Here is a 23,755-nt window from a genome sequence, read left to right as displayed (position 1 = left end):
TAGCTTTAAAAAATGGCCCATTTAACTTTACATTACCTAGAATGGCTTTTTCAAGAAAAATCTACATTCCTTTGACCCACCTCAGCAACCTCAGACCCATCAAAACTATAGTTACATGTAATGTTGTAACAACATTGCAAAATCAGTTATCGTGCTTGGCTGTCAAATGTAATGTAATACAGTGTGAGCCCTGGCCTTTCCATACCACGATCAGCACAAAATGGAGTAACAACATTTCAGTCTAATGGTCAGATTAGTGAGTTCAAAATGTGATATTTTTAAGGTCCAAGGAACTCTTGTTTTAAAATGGATGACAAACATTCAGATTTTTTTTACCTCTTTTGACTTAAAATGCTGTAATCGCTTGTTTCCATTCAGTTATCAACACATCGCTCCTTGAAACATGCAACAACAAATTCTTATCTGATGATTTCCCTGAACAATACACAAATCCCAACACTGCTGAGGACGCTTTGAATACTTTATTGAAAACAAGCCATTTGCGAGCTTCTTAGCGTGAAGCCTTTTTAGATGCAGCTGTAGCGCAGACATCAGCCTCAGCTGCAGCACACTGCTGGGAAAAGATGCTGAGGAACGTGACCACAAAAATGTGTCATTTGTCAAGATTTTCAAAATGACAGAGACGGTTGTCAAGTTGTCATGTGCCAGACCTCCGAGCAGTTGATGTTTTGACTTTCCCTGCTGCTGCATCAGACATCGGGGGGAGAGGATGGGCTGTCAGGGCAGCTGCTGTGCTGTACTTAAGTATTGATCCGTCCCTCCACGTGGAGCACTTAGAGCCATCTCTTAACTGTTGTAGGATACACTGTGTTTCTCTGTTTGAACTGCTTCACAGAGACTTGATTGTGCTTAACACTCTGAATTAAAGCTTTGTTGTGCTTGATTGCAGGTCTGTAGCTACATACTTATACATGAGAGTATCTCTGTGTCTCGTCTGGAAGATTAACTCTCAGTATTGTTGCAATGGAAGAATGAGCCACAGAGATAAGCAGAAGCGGTGAATAAGAGGTAACTGAAGAACTTATTCAAGAACACATTAAGATGTCGTACCACACCGCTGTGGATGAAAATTAATCCCATTGTAGGATTTTTCTTCCTATGCAGCAGAAAATCATGCTCAGTTCATTCTTATCTGTTTTAGATTATGATGATACTTTGTCATGCTGACATTTCTTATCTTCATTTTATTTCCAATATTAGAACTGATCAGTGAAATGTATATTAAGTGGATGGAGCTTATTAAAAATATGGAGGAGAGTTCATGTACTAACATATATTTTCATTGTAAATGTCCTTTCAGCTGTAATACCCATTTATCTAGATGGATCATTTCTAATGTCTCCAGAGTATATTTCTCTGAACCTGGCAAAGGGGCATTTTTATATTCCAGACCTTGACAAAGAATAATTTGCAAGACAAGTTTCAGTCAGAGAAGTTGCCAATACATCAGGTATTCAAAAATTACAATAATAAAATTGTCCAAGATCATTGTAGGTGAGTATATATATTTTCTTTCATCGCTTTTCATGTTTCATGAGTGTGCTAAGTGTCACGCTGGAGCAGAGAAGGTGGACCCGAATGCAGGAATTTCAACAGATGAAGTTTTATTCAGGATCACGACAGGATCAGGGAAACACAACAGATGTCTAAAATACAAACTAAACTAACAAGGGGATGAGGTGCAGGCAGAGCGAGGCTCAGAAACACAGGTTAGGTTATTGAGTGGAAAAACACAACAGTGCAGGTGTGGAGGGAGAGCAGACTGGGGAAGGAGCACAGAAGGAAACACTGGAAACAGGCCAAAAAACACCAGAAAACACAAATATAAGAAGACAGTGTCAACAGGACCGTGATATTAACTGTCAGTGGCTCCCAACCTGGGTGTTGTCTGAAAAGTAACAAGAACATAAAGCAGCTTTTTTCAACCGAATCACCAGAATACATTTCTTTAGGTTGCAACTTAATGTTTCTTTTGGTTCTATTTTCAATTTTATGTTGTGACAACTCTGTGCTTAAGGTCTGGTTAGGTTTACGCACAAAAACACTTCAGGTTCAGTTGCCTTAAACATACCTGGATATTGTCAAGACAAGAACATGCCATTGTTTCGCTCTTGCAAATGTGGAAATGACATCTCCAGCAGTGGTCTCTCGTGACCATCCCCTCCCATCCTGCAGCACATATACCTGTAATGTGAAGGCGATATCACACATATTGCAGAAATGTTGCTATGACACATGTGAAACATACAGATTTGAACATATTTGTTTTCTGCAGAAACATAAAAATATTTCCTAGTGAGCTGGGCTGGATTTTTGAGTAATTTATGCCTCTTTAAGCCTTTAAAAATCCTTCAGATTAAAGTAGAAGGGAAAATCCCTCATTGTTGTAGCTGCTCACAACTCACGCCAACACTGAGAACACAACATGGGTTGTGAAATGATTCATTTTAAGGGATGACAAGTCAAAAGGGTGACAACTACTGTTATTTTTGATTGTTGTAAATGAACTGTGTGTGTTTCCATGTTAACTAAATTTTTTCCAGGTCTCTGTAACAAAGATCATTAAACCCAATGGGCATCCTGGTCAAATACAGTTAAAAGAAAAAAAATGCAAAAACATTTAAATATTAATATAATATTTATATTTAAATAATGTGTCAACACGACTAAGAGTTTATAGCCAGCTGCTCTGTGTGGTTGTACTCAGCACAGTGGTGCTTTGAGCTAAATGCTAACGTGTACACAAAGACAATGCTAACATGCTCATGTTAAGCAGTTATAATGTCATCAGCAACTCAACTCAATTAATGTTTGTTATAGCCTTATTAACGGTTAACTTAATACAAGGAGCTTAATATAGAGTTACCTAAAAGGGATAAATGATTTACTGCAGTTTATTTTTCCTTTATCTAGGCCAATACACTATTCAAACTTCTTTTTAAGCACTTTGGCCACAGCAGTAGAATTCTCGATGCAGTTTGCAAACAAATAAAACAGCTCCATGTGCCGAAGCACCCATAAAATAAAAATCACATAAAAGCTGAGTGCAAAGTCAAAATCGAGAATGTAAGCTCCGAAACGACACAGTCCAGCAGAGACTGAGGGGCCTGTATAGATCTTGGCAAAATGACAAATCAGCTGCTCCTTATTGAGTGTGCCTTAAAATCCTTTTCACAATTCATTTTCACACCTCAGACTGTACAGTAGGAAGTGAAATATTTGAACAGCTTGCGTGAAAAACAAGCTCCCATCAGACGGGAGGCGAAGCATTACAGAGTAAATCAGCTCTGGATCTTTTCGTTCATAGACATTAAGACACAGATGAACTGACGGGGAACAGAGGTGTTTAACAGCTAACACAGACGCATCGTAGCTGCACATGAGCGCTAAAAGTGCTGCCATGCATGTAGACACAGGCAGAAATTGCAGATGCCAGTCACCCTTCATGCTCTGAAAATCAAACCGAGGAAAGATGGGGAAAATCCTGATGTGTGTGCTTTTATCAGGCAGGAATCAGAGAGCAAATATGAACACATGTCCCATTTGCAACTGGCTGAATGATGTCTGACCCACTTTGACATGTCATCTGTATTCAATAGCTTTCATCATGTCTAAATTAGGGCTGCAATAACAATAATTTTCAGTTCTCAGTCAATTATAATTCCTTCTTATGCTCGACCAACAGATATTTGATATTTATGTTTAAAAACAAAAAGACTGCAATGATTAACTACTTATTAAAATATTCCCTAATCAATAAATCAACTAAACATTTCGGCTCTACTAGAAATTCTCACAATCTGATGGGGAAAAAATATAAAAAGGGGATGTGAGCTATTTCAGTTCATTTCCGTCTAAAAGGGAATTCCTTTTTAACTTAAAAAAAAATCCCCTTTAGCTTCCCTTTTTTTAAAATGGGAATATTTATAAAGCACTTCCTGCAGAGTGCAGATAAAGTTTAGTGATTTTTAGTAAGTATTTAGTTTTGCATATTTGTCTTAATTAAATTCCCTTCTGGATTGTGAGGCAATAAATAAAATAATTAAAAACAAACTACACAAAACATAATCAACACTGAAGATTAGGATTTCAGCCAACAATAAATAATCCAAATAAATGGAAATAAATAGATGTTGACTTACTAAAATTAAACAATATGTAGTCAATAAAATTGTAAAAACAAAAGCCATATCACAAAACAATAATTAACTAACATAATTAACTACATGATTTGGTTTATCAAAGTCAAATACCTATTAATGCTCAGGATTCAGGTTCAGAATTATACAAGTAGAAGACGACTTACTGCCAAAAAATTCACATTTCAGGGAGCAACACTTGACATTCCCAATTTACATTTTAACCCAATGCCTACATTATGCTGTGACTCCAGATCAAACCCTTCCTTTTTATACGTACAGTAGCTACCACAGCGTAAGAAAGTTGTAGAATAAAACAGAAGTGGAGGAAACTTGTAGAAAAGTTTTTTTTGTGAGAAAAGACAGTAAGACAAGAGCTCAATGCTCAAACATCAGCAGTTCTTCTGCAGTCTGAGGTCATCTGAGGGTGAACAGCAGCAGCACCAGAGACCGCACACTGCTGGAGTCTCTTTCTGTTGAACAACAATAACGCATGACATGGTGGCATGAGAGCAAGGATACAGATAGAGATACTGTCAACTAAAATAGCAACAGAGAAAATGGATGACATACAATATAATAGATAATCATCAAAAAAAAACAAACAGCAGAATAAACCAAAGAGCAAAACAAAGATTGAAAAGTGATCGCAGAAGTGTAACGAGTGCAGTGGCAGAATGTGCTGCAAGATCAGCTGGTGTGCCTGAATTATGTTTGTACTGAGGTGTGTGTGTGTTCGTGTGTGTGTGTGTGTGTGTGCGTGCGTGCGTGCGTGTGTGTGTGTGTGTGTGTGTGTGTGCAGCCAGATTTACTGTTGTTTTGCTCATTTTTCAGTTTTGCAGTGCGAAATGGCACTTCAGCATTTGTAAGAGCTCATACACTCGATAGTTTTAAGAGTAAAATACAATGTTAAAATATGATGATAAAATGTTGGCATTGAATGCTTCCGAAAACCACAGATATGTTAAATTTGTAGGTTTCATAAGCATCATAACATTTATTTTATTTTACGGATATGTTTAACAAGACATTGGGACAATTTCCAGCTGTGTTTGTGGTGTAAGAACCAGGTATTTTAACCCAAAACATGATCTGTTCCTAATCCTAACAAAGTGGTGTTTGTGCCTAAACCTAACCAGACCATAAGGACAGCAGTGTCACAACATAACATTGAAAAGTGAACATAAAGAAATGTAACGTTTCATTGCCAGTATTTATTCTAGCGATCGGGTCAGGAAAAGTTGTTGCCATGTACTAAAGTAAAGACAAAGTCAGTGCTGAGTGTGTCAGAGCAACACTGATGTGTCAGTCACATCAGTGATGGACCCTATGCAAAGAGTTTAGAAATGTTACACAAAGTGCAACTCCATCTGCTTAAGACAGTTTCGAACAGCCACCAACAAAACTCTTCAAAATGTTTCATAGGAATTATGGCAATTAAAGACATCACTGTGGAAAGAAATATCAGAAACAACACATGCAAATTGTGTTGTGATTGTAGAATTTAACTTTCCCTTTAAACTTCCATATTCACAGAAATAATATGATGAACATGACCTCAATGACCTCACCTCAGCACCTCAGCCATGTGCTGATTATAACCAACATCTCACCTGAGAAGTACCAGATATTCATCAGAGCTATCTTTTTTTCCCCTTAATTTATATTTAGAAAAATTACATAAATGCAAGTCTAAATAATATATTATTAGACTGGCAATTTGCTGAGCCTTTCAAATATTGTATTTAATGTCAGTGTTTCTTAGAGCTTTACGCCTGCAGAAAATAAAAGACTCCGAGACAAATGAAAGTGCTCCAGTGGAACCTGAGAAGGAAGAAAGGTGCGCTGTTAGATGACTGAACAATAACCTCTGCACACATCGCCTCCAGGCAGGAGGACCTGGCGTACGATTACAACTGCTAAAAAAACACAAAGCTGAGGCAGAGATACGGGTGTATTTTCTGTCTTCCTCGCCTCTAGGTGTTACCTGCACTGTGGCGAGCAGCTGAACGTCTGATTCTGCCGTCACGTTGCTGCCCCGGCCGCCGTTAGACGCCGCTCGCTCCGAGTCTCTGAGAGACCACACAGCCTTGTTTACCACATTCCTCTGGCAGCCAGGTCGGGTTTGATTGACACCTGTGGCCAGTGAGTCACAGGTACAGGCCCCGTCTCACCCCCCTCAACCCCCCACCAGCTACCACCAGCCACCAGCTGCCCTCACAAAGACAGCCTCTGAGGGTGGTAAGCTAATCTGACAGTTAACTATCCAAACTTTCAGCCTCAGATTCCCCCTTCCTTCCTTCCTTCCTTCCTTCCTTCCTTCCTTCTCTCCTCTCCTTCCTCGTTTGCTTTCCTTCTTCCTCCTCTTCATTACTCTCTTATCTTTCTTCCTCTCATCTCCTCTCATCATTTTCTTCCTTTCTACTCTACTTTACCTTTCCTCACTTACCTCCTTTCATCCCATGTTCTTCTCTTCTCTCCTTCCTCTCCTCCACCTGCTTGTGCATTAACAACATCCATTCTCTAACTCTATCTCATCATCATGTTCAGCCATGAGATTTCCTCTCTTCCCTTGACCCCAAATCACCTCTTACTGTAAAGAAGTCATAACCATTAACGTGTCTTCACTTTTTCCATCTCTGCAAGGACATTTATTCATACGTAGGCTACCATGCTCAGGTTCAAAGACTAGTGATGGTCCAATTATAGCCTAGCAACTGTGAGTAGGTGAGACAGGTCTGTCAAGCCCTGTCGTGCTATGCTGAAGTGATTTGCATGGGGCTACAAGAGTGATAGGATACCGAGGGTTGTGTCTTTTTCAGTGTTGCTAACTTAGCGACTTTGTCGCTATATTTAGCGAGTTTTCAGACCCCTCTAGCGACTCTTCTTCAAAAAAGCAACTAGCGACAAATCTAGCGACTTTTTCTGGTGTAATTGGAGACTTGTGGAGACTCTGACGTGAAAGCACGTATCATTCAAAGAGCAGGACCGTCCGTGGGCCCGTCCCAAAGCACTCACAGGCGGCCCAGTCCTCGCGCAACAGTCCCTCCCAGCTGCAGTCAGAGCAGGAGAAGTTCACCCCTCGCGTCCAGACTGCGAGTCGCGCATGCGCAAAGCCGCCGCTGACTGATCCCACCCTGGGTTACAGTCAGGGCTGGATGTAAATGTAAAATTTTCTTTGTCCAAAATAAATCACTGCACTAAAATAAGTTCATTTGTAGTTCTAAACATATTAAGGGTGTTTTTTATCTCTCCCATGACGTTATTCCTCTCTCCTACAGTGTCCATTACAAATAATGCATATGGCCAGTTATGCAAATTAGGTGATGACGTCATTTAGCGACTTCTAGCCAATAGTGACTTTCCTTACTGAGGAGTTGGCAACAGTGGTCTTTTTGCCAGCTTCACAAACCAAAAGATATTAAGGATGGTGGAATGGATTAAAACATGTGTTTATGAGCTATTGTGAGCATGCCTGGCTAACTAGCTTGCTACCTACAGCGATAACCTGGCGGTACTAAGGCCAGAGTATACCATTAGCTAATTACATTATTTTGTGGGGTCAAAGGTTTTATTAAGATTTTGGCGGCTGCATTTAGACCTCAAAAATCATAAAAGTGGTGTTCATTTGTGAAGATTAACTTGCTAAATAAAACATGAACATAAACTTCATGAACTTATTTTCTGCAATAATCCTTTATAAAAAAATCCTGCAGGCTTTTTGTAGAGGGAACCAGGGTGATGCTAACTTCTTAGCCTACAAATATATGTCATCCCTGCCACTTTCTTGCTAGCTTGCTAGCTAGACAGCAGCACATATTTCGGCGACTGTCTTATTTCATGGAGCTAACATTGGCTTAATTAGCTAGCTAGCTAGTCAGTAGGAACATTAGAAAGACTGTCTTAATAGCTCCATGAGTTTATAAGACAGTCTTTCTAATCTGTGCTGCTGACTAGCTAGCTAGCAAGCTTATTAAGCCAATGTTAGCTACATGAGTTACTGGCTGTGTCTCAATTCAGGGGCTGCAGCCTTCGAAGGGCGCATTTGAAGGCCAATTACGTCACAACACCTTCAAATGCAGCCCACAAATGCAGCCTTCATTTCCCCTTTTTGGAGGACGCACCGCTACTATCCTTTGCGGCCTCCCATATCCCAAGATCCTTTGCGCGCCGCTCAGTCCCGAAACAGAAGAGGGAAAGAAAGAGAAAATGGCGACATCAAGTGGCGCAGACATGACATTCAAATGTGAGTTTTGGGTTTATACTCGGTTTTTAGTCATTTGAACATCCAACGCCAGATATGTTAAACTTCAAGGGACTATAAAACCTCCAAATTTCAACTTTCAGTTAAAATGCGTGACGCTGGTAATGCTATGGTAAATATAGTTGTAATTCACCAATGGGTTAATGTTTATTTTGTAATGTTGACAATTCAATTTAGATTTGACACATTGTACACACACAAATAAATGTACACGTTTGATAGATTTGAACCAAAACAGACTTTAATGCATGAACACCTGGTGACGCAACCAGGAAATACTCCGAAGGCTAGACCGTCCCATTTAACAATGGTGGACGCGGCCTTCAAGGTCTCTCCGAAGGACCCGGCCTTCGTGGACCGCAAAGGCCGCGTCCTTGAAGGATGCAGCCCCTGAATTGGGACACAGCCAATGGGTCAGTCTATCTAATGTGTGCTGCTGACTAGCTAGCTATCGAGCAAATTAAGCTAACATTAGCTCCATGAGTTAATGTTAGCTTAATTAGCTTGCGAGCTACAGCTACTCATTTCAGCTGCTAAAATCAACAGTCACCGACCAACGTAGCAACAGTAGCCTATCACAAGCACAAGCACAAGGTTAAGTAAAAAGAAAGAAAAACAAATGTAAAAGGATGAAAAAGGAAGGTGTTAATAGGGTTGCCACCCGTCCTGTAAAATCGTCCTTTATTTGGCAATTAAATGTTGCGTCCGGTATTGAACCAATATGGGACGCGATTTGTTCCGTATTTCCATAAATGTCCAATACACATGTCTGTCACACACACATCAACACTGAATCTAACAATAATGATCAAAATAAAACACAGGGAATACTAAGGCCAGCAAAACTCGTGGCGGGATCTACGCAGGATCCCCCCCGCCCCGGCTCCGGTCCTCTGTGTGTCTGCACATGCGTGTGGTGCTGTCACGGTTGCCTAGCGACAGACACCACACACCGGCGCTGCTCACAAAACCCGCGCCTTTTAAAAATGTCCACTACACCCGATACCCCACCACGTCCTCAAAAGCGAAAACGCTTGCAAAAGTACAGACGTGAGTGGAAGAGGCACATCCTTGGCTGGACAGCGTCAGTGGAGATGTTTACAAGGCAAATTGTAAAATGTGTCGGCAAGGGTTTTCAGTGGCGCACGGTGGGCTGTCTGACATCAGACAGCATGCAACAGGAGAGCAACACTGCAGACACGAAAGAACACAGAAGACCCAAGCATCAGTGTCACAGTTCTTCATACCCCAATCCAGGGCCGGTTCTAGAAAATGATGACTAGGGGTGCATCTCAGATCAGAGGGGGTGCACATGCCTGGCATGTTATACAACACTAAATTATGCATTGTCCCATCATTTCAAGCGGAATGATACTAGCAAAACAAGGATGTTTAAAGTGTCTTTCAAATGCTTTATTGCAGCAATATTGTAGCAGAACAACGAAAATGCTACATTTAGTCTTGGCTACCTCACCCATCAGATGATCTAGCAACAGATATTTCTTATCTTGGAAATAAAACATAGAAATTCTAACTAATTTTATCCATACAGTTCAAAACCACCACTAAATATAACAGTTTTTTTAAGTGGAATGATACCAGTCAAACATTTAAGTGGTAAATTTAGTGGTAAAGGCATCTCTTTTACTATGGCCAAATCCAAACTTCCTACACGCGTAGCAAAATACCGCATCATTTTTGCAGGAATATTCTAGCCATTCTCTGTTATCAAACCATGAGCTGCAAAAGGAGCGCTTTACCCCTCCAAAAAATGATGACGGATATTTCTGTAAACGCACTTGAAGTGGTTCCTCCATACCTAGGTCGTCGGGTGGGCCGGGCACCTGCTCATGGGGTGAAGGGAGGGGGGACGGCGGCGGCAGCGGCTCGGGCAGGAGTGAGCAGCCCGACGAAGCTGCAGCAGCAGCTTCATGAATTTCAAGTTGAGATCGAGTCTCTGTCTCATCATGACCACCGTTGTCCGACCTGCTGGCGTGGTTCTGCTTGAACCACTTCCGAATATCCATTGTTTACGTTATGTTAACGGTGCTGCAGAGAGCAGCGTTTTGCTGGTGCAGGTAACTGCGCGCTGGACGCAGATGAGTGACGTGCATTGACGCGCGCGCACTTTTTTCCCCCTCTTTTCAACGGAGCATGCAAACACATAAACTGAGGGTGCAATGCATGCTTATGCACCCTCGTAGAACCGGGCCTGCCCCAATCATCTCCTGAGACTGATACGGTATGGGACATTATGTTATGACTGATTTCCTATCTGGTGGTGCTTTTGCCAGAAGATGTCAGTGCATGGGCATAGCCTATTTTACTAAACTATTGTGGTTTGGTTGATTGTTTAGGATGTTGAGTTTTTAAAGTCAAATGAACGATCATTTATTTAATATACAGTAGTATTAGCCAATATAAATATTATATATGGCCATTTAAAGAACAAATCATACTAATGAATTAACAGTTAATAAAGAAATAAATAAATACATTTGTTAAGAGAAAACGTGTATTCTTTAATATATATACATTTCCTAGATTAAAAATGTTTGTAGAGCTTTCTGTGTATTCTGTCTCAAAATGTTTATATTTTTGAGGAATACAGTGTTCAGTGATCATTACATAAATTCTATTATTAGTGTGGTTTAACTGTTTGGATGACCTGACTTCCTTTCAAGTCATAAGACAGGCAGCAGACAAATACTGTTCAATTTAATTAACTATTTGTCATCCCACTCCTCCCCTCTAGGTTACCGCAGCTGAGCTGACACAGGTGTACCACACAGTCAGACACAACCTCAGATACAAGTGCTGACTGTGCACATAAACTGAAGCAAAAGATTCTACCGGATTCAAAAGAGTCAGAGTTTTACAACAGCACTTTGAAAGACAAAGAGTTACTCAGTGCTGCAAGGAGTAACAAGAAGTACACCTGGAAAAAGAAGTAACAGTTTTGAGGGAAGGAGTAATGTTTTGCACTTTCTTTTTTTCTTATTGAATAAGCAGATAAGTTTATAAGTGTTTTTGTTGTTTTTTTTCTTTAAGTGAAAATGTTCAAAGACAGTCCCTATAGTTATGCACTTAAAAAGTTACATTAAGTTCTCAGTTTATTTAGTTTATATTTTAAAAGTTCATTGTTGCACACTCCACACAATCAGATTTCATTCAAGATTTAATTAACTGCACTTTATAAGAGAATGTGTTCATTGGTAATAAAGCATTTCAAGCTTTAAGTATGACTAATTGCTTTCTTGATCACCCCTTTACTAAAAACACCAGCACAAAATAAAACATACCACTGCTGCGGGCGCCCCGCCCCACAGGAGTCGGGCCGGTGGTGGTCATGGCCCCGAGGAGCCGTGGTGGGCGTCCCTTATTTTCATTTCTGAAAGGTGGCAACCCTAGGTGTTAAAGAACAATGAAGTCCCAAATGTTTTTAAATGTAGGCGAACACATTCTTTTGGGTTGTGGACAGTGGTGAAAGAAGTAGCCTATTTTGTATTTTACTTGAGGAAAAGTACCAATACCAACACTCCACATTACACTCCTTATTATTATATTGTTATTTTCACACACTACCTCTTTACAATAAGTCTTTTTCATCGTGCATCCTACAAAACACCCACAGACAATAACAACATGCAGTGCAATCATTTTCCAAGTGCACAAATGTTGCTGACAGACTCCTGTAGAAATGCAGTATTTTTAGGATTGCACACAAACAAACAAAGGTAGGCGAGGAACAGCATGTCAGCAGCACTTAGTCAACACTCATCTGTCCACAACCCTCATCATCCTGGGGGAGGGTGGAGGTGGTTTGGCTGATGCAGGTGACCTGTCTCTCCCCACGGTCCATCAAGTCTCTGACACACCGCGGAGCCTCGGGGAGATCAAACACAAAGCTCCCGCTCATCAACGAGCCCACTGTTCCCAAGAATCTGATCATGTTTTTGTGTAAACACCCAGAAAGCCTCTCCTTTAATTATATAAAAAAGTGGGAGATTAGCGTGCTGACAGTTACCTCAATGGAGCTAATTCTGAGTCATTTCATAGAGCAGCAGAGTTGAAAATGACTGTTGGCTTGCGGCCCAAATGTGTCCATTAAAGACAGCTCTGAACTGGTCTTAGTAATGGAGGAATAATCTGACTCAGACTCAAACAATGATCCACACTCAGTTACTTTATGGCCAAGAAAAGGAAAACCACACCTTTGGCTGATTTAAACACCAGCTTAGGACGTGTTTTTATCAATGAAAGTCATACTGCTTGTCCATGTGTGGAATGGAAACGTCTGATTAGACTAGAAATGTGTTAATCATTAAAGACTGGCCGGAGGTCTTTGAGCTACTTAACAGACTGGAAATAACTACAGCAGCTTCAAACAACACAGTCATAGAACAAACTTAGTGTCAGTTCTCACCTCAGCCCTCTGTTCTTTTGAGTTATCGTGACCCGGAGTTGACACACAAAAACACACAGCACAAAAAAAAACTAACTTGTTTGTGTTTTTGGTTTTAAAAACAAGGCCTTTCACTGCAAATCCCTTCTGATCTTTCACTGTTCAATCGTGGGTTGAACATTCAAGAAGTGGAGATTGAGAAGTCAGTCACAGGCTTCACAAAATGTTTCCAAAATGATAAATGGAAAGTCAGTAGTGAGTGCAGTTGCTCAAGCTGTAGTAGTGATTGCTCAGAGCAGTTAACATTTCTCATTATGATTGAATAAATATGTCGATTTAAGAGCTTTTTCTCTAAGTTGAGTTATCACAACCCGAACAGCTGCACTGATCTCATATCACCGCTCTCGTTGGCCATTATTTTCGGTCACGATTCATAACAGATGAGGCCATTTTTCTGGCTCCTCCACAGAAAAGGTGACGTCCCCATTCTTAATCCTGCTTACAAAGCACTGATTGGTTTCTGATTAATTGTTCCTCCAACTGTGCAAACAGCTGCCAATGCACACAACACCAGACTTATTTATATCACAGAAAGTGATATGTGGTGATGTGGGCTGTGATTCAGAAGTTTGAAGCCAGGCTTCCAAAAGCTGGCAAAGTAATTGCTGAGTCATTGATGCTGTTAACTTTTGCTGTCTTAAAAAACGACAAAGCCTTTTTATACATTATTTGTTGAGTTGTGCGCTGACATCATCCCCAAATGTTTCCAACACTGTTTAAACCAGAAGAAATCCGTAATTGTATTCAAGGCAACAGCATTTCATGTGGTCGCTTTAAGAGAGAGAGTCAGAGAGTGAGGAAGGAAGTCGAACATGACTAAATTTAATGTGGCTAAAACTTTAGATCACTTCCCCGTCTGTGAACACATTTCTGCCCGTGTCACATCAGTTATATTTTTACTTGATTAGCAATAAAGACAACAACTCCCATGAACCCACGCTACTTCACAATAATTCACATTGAAGGACCCCGAGGCAGAAGTTATACTTCTACTAAAAAAGTCAAACTTTATTCTAATCCTTTATACCTGGTGACAAAAAACTAACAGATTTCTAATTGGCTGGTATTTATTCTAACGATGGATAATCAGCGTGTTAAACCACCAAAATAAAACCATGTCATGGAAAACTGGACTGTGTGTGTAAATAACCAGATGAATCTCCACTGTGTCCACATGTGTTTTGAGCGGCCACTCAGACAGCTGCAGTTATGACATCATATACTTATAAACACATAATAAAACTCAAATTCCAACACATGTCTTCTTGATTTTTATAACACTGCCACCGCTTTGTAAATAGTGGTCGCTTTTTGTGAGACTGCTGTATAAAAGGTCTCTCATTTCCTTCCAGCTTTGTCAGTCCATCACACTGTGCATCAGAAAAAATTGGTCAGATAGTTGCTAAAATGTGTATTCACAAGATGATCAGAAGCAGCAGATGGCGATTAACATATCATGACGCATCCCACGTGTAGACAGGAAGTTAAAAGACAAAGTTACAGAGAACTGAGTCTTAAATGCTAAGATGCAGTTTTTTCTGACTGGTTAAGCAATCTTAAAAAGGAAATCACATTTATTTGTTTAAGGTTTTGTTTGTTTGTTGCACACATAATCATGTCATCTCCTTCACAGACAATAAATGACAAACACCAGAGTATTTCATACCAAAATTATTACTTACTGATGCTGTACCAGCGTCCTCTCTTGACCTCCATGCACTCTGCATACAAGGCCAATGGCAGCGTCCAGCTCTTCCATTTTATTATCATCTGAGGGGGAGAGGACTCTGGTGGAGATAAGTCCTCCACCTTGTATGATTGTTCTGTGATGACAGTGCATATTACGTAGTTCTGGTTATTATTAACAGTTACAATGATCCTTAAAATAATGAAAACGGAAGGGGTTTGTTGGTTGAACAAACACTTCATTGTAATTTTGCAAAATGTTGGGTGCTGACAGACATGAAACTTGAAATAAACTTGAAACATATTGTTTTAAAAACACTGATATGGTAGAATTCAATACAGAATTCATATTGTGTTATACCTTGAAATTGGTATACCACTGCAACACTAGTACGATCAGTCTTGCAGCAGCTGACAGTGAACACCGATACGAGATATTAAAATACCCTGACACACAGCAAAAGTAGTATCAGAAAAATACCCATGTCTCGAAAAGGGGCATGATTCTTATATATAGAATCTATTTTCCTACAAATAAATACTCAACATTCATTAAAGTCTGTGCAAACCTTCAACTGAAGACAAAATCACCCCAAAAAAGAGGTAATAAACATGTTTGTATTGCATTATGTGTGCATGTTCAGGGCTCTGAGACGGCCTAAGTCACAGATCATTTGCTGGGTTGACAACACAAACCCAAGTCCATCATAACAGGTTTGATAAACGGCCTGAGTTTGTGTACAGAGAAACACAGGAGTCACGTTCTGACACAGCAGGCATCAGGGCAGATATGATAAACACCACATTTCCCTCAAACAGGTTTTTTTTCCTTTTCTTTTCTTTTTTTTGTCGAAACAGCAATCTCCACAGCAACAGAGTGGAACCACAGTGCATTATCCAGTCTGATGAAAGTTGAGATACTGTGTATGAGCTCGGGCGTCGTGTACGGGAATGTACTCCACTTCCTTGCACATACTGTACAGTCATTTATATCCAAGGGCAGCCCACGGAAGACCTGAGTTATGATCTTGGAAAGGCATTCAAAATGGCATTATCAGATCCGGGAATCATTTTACACTGATGAAAATTAAGATGCACTTTGACATGTTGAAGCATGTGAAATGGGCGTCCTAGGCAGTAATTCATGCTGATGAAAAATAATAGCTTAACGCGGATATTATCACTGCATGAATATGCTGACAAAAGACGGGTGATAAACCTGCGTCAGTGAACTGCGGGGACGGATCAGACACTGGCTGCGTCTTGTGTTGTTAGAAAAGAAAGACGAAATATGAGATAAAACGCTGAGTGCAAAACGACCCCTCAGCCCTGATCACAAAGATACTGTATGAGCAATGCATGTGATGGAGGAGATATCAGCGGTTCTGTGTTTGCACAGTGAAACCTAATGCTGCTTTATAGAGAGGACATTTATCCCCAGGAATGCAGGAGCGATAAAAGTGGATTTATGGCCCGTTATGTATGCTGGGGGCCACTGAGAGACACGCATTGTTGAAACCTAATTTACTTTCATTGTTAAAACTTGTAACACAAGTACAGCATTTCACATGTTGTTCCATATTTGTAGGCAAGTGAACTGTATTGTTCATAATCATCCAGTAAGTTTTGGGAAGAGTCAGATGGGATGGATCCCTCTGTTAGTTCACTTTTTAGTGACTCAAGTCTCAAGCTTTTTTTCTTGGGAAAGTCAAGTCACAGGTTGTGTCAAGTCAAGTCCTTTGTTAAAAGTCCAGTTTTTAAGAAAGTAGATTTTTTGGTCTCATTCCCAATTCATCAAATACTGATGCTTTGGCACCGTGGGTCAGGCTGGCCGCCATCCCAAAGCATCAGTATTAGATGCTTGAAATTCTGACAATTTTTACCTTTAAGGCAAGTTATTTTTTTCTTCATGAAACAGTGAAATACTGACAGTCGGATGAAAAAAAGAATTAAAAAACTAAAAGTGAAAGCATAAAATGACCACCGACAAGTTATCTGAGTCATCGTGTCTCAAGTCAAGCCACAATTCTTTAACTTCCACATCCAGGTTTCAAGTTGACTTGAGTCTTAGTCACAATGGGGTTGGGTGATATCTACCGCATTGGCACATGACGATGTCCACAGTGAAACATGGTGATGGACAATGCAGTTGTTACAATGTCTTTCTGAATCTGAGGTAGTGTGTCTCCTCTGAGTTGCTGTGAGGCGTGGTTTTCTCTTTCGCACGCCACTGCAGTCACACTCTGATGACAACCTTGTGACTGTCTCACCCAGCAGAAATCTTTGTTCCTTCACTAGCAAAGACAGCTTATGACATCCACACCCACACTGGGTATAAAAGGTTCTGAACAAAGGGTGTGTTCAGCTTGAGAAGCTTGAAGAAAAGTTAGCCATACTGAGGAAGGAGCGAGCTAAGCTAAGAAAATGCTAATATCAATGGCACGATTTAGCGGCCTGCAGAAAAGAAACCACCACCACCAAAGTAATCAAGCATCTTGGATTTCTTCGGGGGTTAAGGAAAATAATAAATGGGAAATGGAGACTTAACATCAGTGTATCAGAAGCAACAAACTTCTTTTCATTTTCTCTCCCACATGTCATAAATGCCAACAACTTCAGCCTTACAGCAACTCTGAGCAGGCACACTACTTTTTGACTCGACTTGAGACCTTAAGGCCAAATGGTGGGGAGCGTTTATCTCAGACTCATAAACAGAAGCTGTACTGTGGCTTCTTCATGCCAAATTTGAAGAAAGAAAACAGTTTATTTCATTTTTTTATTTGCATTTCTCCAATTACAAATTGAAATTTGACTTGACCCATAAGGACCTGAGGCTTGACTTGAACCTGAACCAAAAGAATGAAAAGTAGCTCTAATATTCTGTATGTAAATTCCCCAATTCACAGTCAGAGTCTGGTTTATACACTGCAGACTGTAGCTGTACTGTGTAGCATTTTGACGCACAAACTAGCATCTGGTACCAATTATATGCCAGTGTTTGGTTTGTCCGTTCTGGGCTACTGTAGAAACATGACAGTGCAACATGGCAGATGAGGACCTGCTCCCTCTGAAAATATGAAAGGCTCATCCTACGATACACTGATGAATACATAGATATGAATATTATATTCCATTTCTCCCCCTAAATTACACACACTGGACCTTTAAAACACACACACACACACACACACACACACACACACACACACACACACACACACACACACAAATACTTCCACATGTTCCTTTGCATTCTGATTTGTATGAAGGAGACGTCTGTTGGAGTCGTTTTGGTTGAGATCAGACGAGATTGTTCAGCTGCATGAAATCTGTACTGTAGCCTGGTTTGAGCAGATAGAGAGATTAACTTTGCTAGCATTAAAATTCCATGTCGAGCGTGTCTGGGGGTTTGTCACTATGCCGACAAACACAAACTAAAGCAGCAGATGAGAGAGAGAAGGGGAGGGAGCTCACAAAGCAGGCTTTTTATTACCCAGAACCCCACTGTCTCCCAGGGAGCACATATTTAATTACAGACGTGACAAGGAAGACATGAGGGAGTTCAAATACGACGAATCTGTCATCCCCCCGCCCCGAGTGGAAATCGCACTCTCACCACACAGCATGCTGTACAGATTAGCTCGGGGTCGGAAATTACAGAACATCTCCCAACCTCAGTGGAACTCACTGCAGAAGCTTGCCAACTTTCAGGACCGGCTTCCTGCAGCCTAATGAATCCCCTGTTTCCCTTTCAAGCTGCCTAAATAGACGTTTCTGTACGAACGTTGTTTCTAGCTTATCGTACAGCAGATGGGCGTTTATTTGGCTTCATACCGAGCACGGTGCATGTGATGTTATAAATAGATTTTTACCCTTATTCAACTATTTTCTAGCAATAGCTCAGGGCCTGAGTCTGAATGTACCTTTTCATTCATACTTTAAAAGTCTATCCCCAGGCACTTCATAGGCAGCAGTGCATTTGATACCAGTGTAACTCAAGAAATGCTTACGAGGTTAAACTTTGCTTAATGGGGTGCCTCAGGGATCCATCTGCACCTCCGCTCTTTTTTTCCCCCCCTCACTGCGACACCATTTATGATATGTGATCGCTGAATCGAGGGACACAAATCAAGGGATCCCCTCTCCCTTGTGGGAGGTAGAGTGCACGCTCGGCCCACAGTCAGCACATTTTAACAGAGCTTTTCTTTTTCACATTTTTCATGGATGAACGTAACACTTTCAAAGCTATTATTTTCTGCCATGACAAACATGAAATCTATCCCCTGGTAATAACAGAACTGCGGGAGGCATTTAAAGAGGTGGCTCAGTGTACAGTAGAAGATTTACGCACCTCTCCTCAGACAGCTTCAGGCTTTTATCTGCGTATGATACACAGCTCTCACATGGCCACAGAGGATAGCATACTTGACTGTACAGAGCTGCTTCACATCTGTGTAAATAGATAAGCTTTGCATAATCTCTGCTGCATGAGGCATTCTCCTCACGATGTACGGCATGTATGAATACGTGCTCAGATCCTGAAATTCAAGCTGCACTCATCAATATTTTATATCAACAATGGATCAAATAACTACGTGTAATGTGGAGGGGGTCGCTTGTAAAGACAAACCCAAGGGGAATTGTTACCCACCTCTGCAGCTCCACTCAGCTCAGGATGTTAGCGTCTTGCTAACACGTTCACCCAGCCCAGTCGACATTCTGAAACCACAGATATGTTTAAATATGTACATGTCATACAAGCCACATCAACATTTCTACAATACGTGTCAGATCACGTTCACTTCACATCTATAGGAGTAGAGTCCGTACTTTGCCGTAAATGTAAAATGTATACGCAGCCTTTCATACTTTGCCAGAGACCACTGTCCGAGACAGCATTTCAACATGTGCAAGCACGAAACCTATGGATACTTTTAACTAGACATTGTGACAATTTCCAGCTGTGTTTGTGGTGACAGAACCAGGTATTTTCAGCCAAACATGATGTTTTCCTAACCCTAACCAAGTGTTTTTGTACGTTAACCTAACCAGAGCATAAGCACAGCATTTGCACAACATAAAATTGATAATTAAATTTAAGTTGTAACATGAGGAAATGTAAAGTTGCAACATATCTGTGCTTTGCAGAAACATAATTTGTCAACATTTATTTTGGCAGTTGGGTTGGTTATTGTTGTCAGCTTGTGTTTGCTGCCCCCAAGTGGCTTAAAAGGTCTTTAATTAAATGTTTTAATTGAAGCGCCACCAAGCAATATTATGACATAAACAACTGCAACAAGTACAACAACATCTTTTTGCTCTTTTTTTTCTATTTCACCATCCTCTTATCAACTCTGCTTGCAAATACAGGAGACAGTTGATTACACATGATGTCAGTGTTAAGTTTTAGTTTTGTTTCGCTGCCCCAACTGGCCATAGAACTAATCAATTAACCCGTTAATATCAACAATGTACTTTTTAAATGTCCAATTCTTATTCCTTAAATCGGTCGAAGTGATGTTGTGATTTTTAAAAGAAAAATCAACTTTGTCCACCGATAAAGACATGATGAATATGTGACATCATAATTTTGATTTTATCGTGTGTGGCCACATCTTCCCACAACAAATTTGTCTATACACATTTAACAGAAAAAAAACAAACTCTAAGATACAAACAAAATATTGCAATCTCACGCATCTCATCTCATGCATTCATGTGTAATCAGCATTTTACTGATGTTTTTAGCTGATTTAACTATCTGACACACTGTTGAATAGTTTTATAACAGTGTAGTGTACTTTATATGCTCATTATCAGTTTTCAAAACTCTTAATCTACAAAATAACAAGTAAAAGCTGCCAAATCAATAAACATTTTCCTCTGAAATATAGCAAAAGTACTCTGTATAAGTAAAGTTCAAGTACATCAGTGTACTCAAGCACAGCGGCCTTGAGTTAATGTGCTTTGTTAATTTCCACAACTAACATCATGCTCAGTGTTAACAATGAGGCAGTCTGTTGATGTAACAGTAGGAAAAGGTCACTCCGCCAAAACCATAATGCTCCCCATAAGCTTCGACAATGATGCCATAGTCATCAAGTCTAGTGTTAAAATCTAATTGCAGAAATTGCTGCGGTGCCTTTTAGTAAGGATTTATTTATTATTTCCTCAGTTAAACACTTCTGAGCATGAAAGCCAGTCCTGGAGGAAACATAGTAGTCTATTATTTGAAATCCAGACGAGGTGCATTGATTCTTCGCTCCACACAAAAGTCCTGAGGAAAATTCAAATATGAACTCGTCTGAAAGGGCAATCACACTGGACTCGAGGGAATTACTTGAGCATTTGAAGAGAGCCCAACAAGTACTTAACCCATGATGCCATCAGTCTGACAACAAACCCAGTGTGCCGTTCAGATCTCCTATTAGCCTGTGTCATTAAACCAACAACATAAACCCTCCTAAGTACAGTTTTCTGCAACTGGAATATTTTCATGGCTTTAGAAAATTGTTCCCCCTGCTGATGTGGTACACAATACCTTCATTTCAGTTTCTGCAAAGTCATTACCTTTATTTGTGACGAGGGAGTCCGTTCATGATGTGAGGTACATCTTCTAACACCTCGGAAAACAAGAAACTCTCTCTCACAGCTTTAAAGGGAGGAACCATGTTATCAGGATATGATTATACATCAACGCATAATGTGAAAATAATGCAGCAAACATCAGGACACCTCATAGCATATTACATTTATACTATGGCTGCTGCTTACCTCAGAAAAAATGAAGCATCTTCTCTTTTTTAAGGTTTGTTTGGAGTCAGTTTTATTAATAGTTTGGCCCTTTTCACCAGAGCTAGCTTAACCGTTATAAGAAGTGATAGCAGTGGTAAGTGCTGTTGCTCTGGATATCCATAGGTTGATGTTTAGGAACATCGGCCAGCGCAACTGCATATGAAGTCAAATGACAGCGTAGACACAATGTCAACCCTGAGAGGTACAGATCAGGGCTACAACACATCTCTGAGTCTGTTCAGACCTGGTATTAACATCTGTCCTGAGTGGACAGCCCTGAGTTTGTGATTTCACACCTGGCATTAACGTGGGTCTTGGCATGTGTCTCTTGTGATCGGATCTCACCTCCCCGCTCTATATGCAAATAAACGCGCACAGCACTGGGACAAACTAACACGATGATTTTTACACAAAGACTTAATGTATATCATTTGCTGAATTTCCAAGAAGGACCAAACAGTTTTGTCAAAGACAGCATTTGACAACATTTATAAAGTTTCTCCTAACTTAACTCAAAAAATGTAGCATGTTTTTAAGTGAGTCTGGAGTCTTCCTCTGTGGGCGACCAAGAAGACTAAATTTTAACGCATGTTAACAACAAGTCTGAATGTGGCCACAGTGAGTAGAAAATGTCTTTAGTTGTATTGGAAAATTAATCATTTGTATTTAAGCCATTCAGTTTTGGGGTTCCTAAATTTCAATGGAGATTCAAACAAATGGTAGCTGTTGACTAGCTACTATCTCGATCTCAGGCAAGCGAGGTCCAAAAACACACCTGCAATTACCTCTTCCCACCATTGGTGCCACCAAAGAGAATGAAAAGGAGATCCTTGAGATTGTTCCTTTAATTTAAAAGTAGCATCAAACTTTCAAACTATTGATATTGTGTGACAAGTACATTTTCACCAAAACAAAGGCAGCAATTTTCACATTTATCTCGTTTAAATTTGCCCTTTTGCACCTCCAGGTGTTTGAAGAAACTCAGACAAACTCTCCGACCTCGGGACTGTGCTTTGAAAGGGCATCGGAAAAAGGGGCTCCAGAGTGAGTGTGAAATTGGATGAGGGGTCTAATGAACAGCACCACACTCCACTCGCCGTTATTTGTCACTGTCCTCCTCGCTCCTCCGCAACCTCCGTGTAGAGTTTCATATTAGTTTCTCAGGAATCAAAGAGCACAGTCTTCTTCATTTTCTTATCTCGGATCGGGATCAACTGCATGCGCAAAGCAATTTGCAGTGTGTGTTTACGGTAGCTGGCCTACTGTATGATCCCCATCTGTATCTATCACAGGTTGGATTGTTATTGAAATGACTTCAGTTACTTCAGACTGTTTGCTTTGTGTAACCTGCATCTGATGTGAATCTCTCCCAGAAAGCATTTCATTACAACCGCCCAGTGAAAGTTAATATGAAACCAGCGTGGGAAGTTGTTTTCAGCTGACATCTGAAAGATATTTATGAGATGATTAGAGTCCTTTTTTCATTAAATCATGCACATATCTTCCATCTGAAACTTAATTTAGATGCTATTTTTCACTGCTTCGTGTTGGTGTAAAGCTTTAAATCAACATCTTTTCACAGTCTAAATGTTTCCTGTGCAGGTTTTGATTGATGCTTCATAATATTTAGCTTCTTTTGTTTTAATTCTGCATTATTTTGCAATATTTTCATATAATATGTGGCTGTATTACAGCCTCCTGTTATGCCCAGTCAGACAAGGACACAACAGTGACAGTTTCATCCAGTATTCAGTGAAAATAAACATTGCTAATTAACTTGGCTAATTATTCCTATGACACATGCCATTTCATGGTTTGACTCACTGATTACAAAATGAGTTAATTAATAATATTTCTATCCTCTGTGCCTGTGGTGTTACATATTGGCACCAGTATTTTTTGTAGGTTTGAGAGATGGAAAGGCAGAGAACTGTCCGTTCCCCGAAAACATTTTGTCTTTTTCCAGATTTCCATCATCATGACTCGGCTATGAACAGCTCTTTGTCCTGAGGTATAACAGTTTTGGGGAGAAAAGAAAAAATAATAGTAAAAAAAATAAATTATATTCTGCTTTGCAATGCCTTCACTGTTACTGTGGTGTGCTGATAAAGAAGAGTTTTTTATTGAGACAACAGCGACACCTGTGCGGCAGCTGGGGTACTGCATGTAGAGGTTTTCACCACATCGTACTAATGTATCTTTTCACTCACAAATCCCGACTACTCATTTGATGATTGCTAAAATAAAGTCATCTACACGACAAAATGTGTTTTTATTTTATGTGCAGAATGATATACATATGTGCAGTGTGATGTAGAAACCTGCAACATGGTGCACATACACTGAGAATGGACTTGAACTTTTTAATTAAAGCAGCATATTCAT

Source organism: Pagrus major, chromosome 18 (genome assembly GCF_040436345.1).
Source record: "Pagrus major chromosome 18, Pma_NU_1.0".
Taxonomy (NCBI): Eukaryota; Metazoa; Chordata; class Actinopteri; order Spariformes; family Sparidae; genus Pagrus; species Pagrus major.
This window is presented reverse-complemented; position numbering follows the sequence as displayed.